Raw genomic sequence first — 1,094 nt, forward strand, 5'->3', positions numbered from 1 at the left:
CACTGTGCTTAGTGATTACATTGGGGTGGTTTTAAAATTTTGTTTTTGATTGATTGTATGTGCCAAAAGTAGTCTCCATGGGGGATTTTCAACTATAAGACATCCCCCTAATTAAAAGATATCTTCTGTGGAAACTACAAGTTTAAGTCTTGAGTTTTACTTTAAAAACAGAAAATGAAAACTTTAAACAAAAATATTATTTACGTGGTAGTTATTTTTATTAAATACTGTACATACCATAAAGGTATTTTTATCTGGAAATTACCTTGTGAAAAAAGAAACCTTATATTTTTTGGAACCTTTTTGAGGAGGTCGGGTTTGAAATCAGGTTTTTATTGGAAAATGTCCAGGTTATGACAAAATTTAATTAAAAGTATTAAATTAAAAAACATTAACTATGTGAATTAATTGAAATAGAATCAAATGACAAAAGTTAATTCTACAATTAGGAAATAAGCAGTGTGTCAGTTTAGTACAAAAATTGGTCTTTTCTAGTCTTTTTGCTTGCATTTATATAAAATCCGTCAATAATTTACGTAATAAGTTGGAATAAGTTTGATATGCTATTTGATGTTTGATATATAATTAGCCGTGGACAACTAGTGGTAAAACTTGTTCCAACACCGGTGTGACAACTAGTTGGCCTGCAAACTCTAGCCTGGTTCAACCAGTTGTATAACAGCATAGTTCAAAGTCATCTCAGTTAAAATAAGAACAGCTGTTTGAGACAAAAAAAAAGTTTGAATGCTCTAGCCTACTGTGCATGTGTACACCGACATTGTTGTACAACAGTGTCACCATTAATTGTAATATAATATAATATACTAGCTGTTTCCCGCGGCTTCGCACGCTTTTCGTAAGTTTTGCCCGCGTATGAGCATTTCTGGTTGAAGTAAATTATATTTCCAACCCCGATGTAGATTTTACTTTGATGTCACGATCAAGAAAATATGTCAAAAATGTATTGTACATGCATAATGTATTTTATTACAAAGTGGTCTACCACTCAACCTTTAAGTTCAACCAAAAATTTAGTTTAGACAATTATACATCATAACTTAGCGCCTTCAAATAGTGTTTCACTGTTTAATATA

The sequence above is a fragment of the Homalodisca vitripennis genome, chromosome 5 (genome assembly GCF_021130785.1).
Source record: "Homalodisca vitripennis isolate AUS2020 chromosome 5, UT_GWSS_2.1, whole genome shotgun sequence".
NCBI classification, from domain to species: domain Eukaryota; kingdom Metazoa; phylum Arthropoda; class Insecta; order Hemiptera; family Cicadellidae; genus Homalodisca; species Homalodisca vitripennis.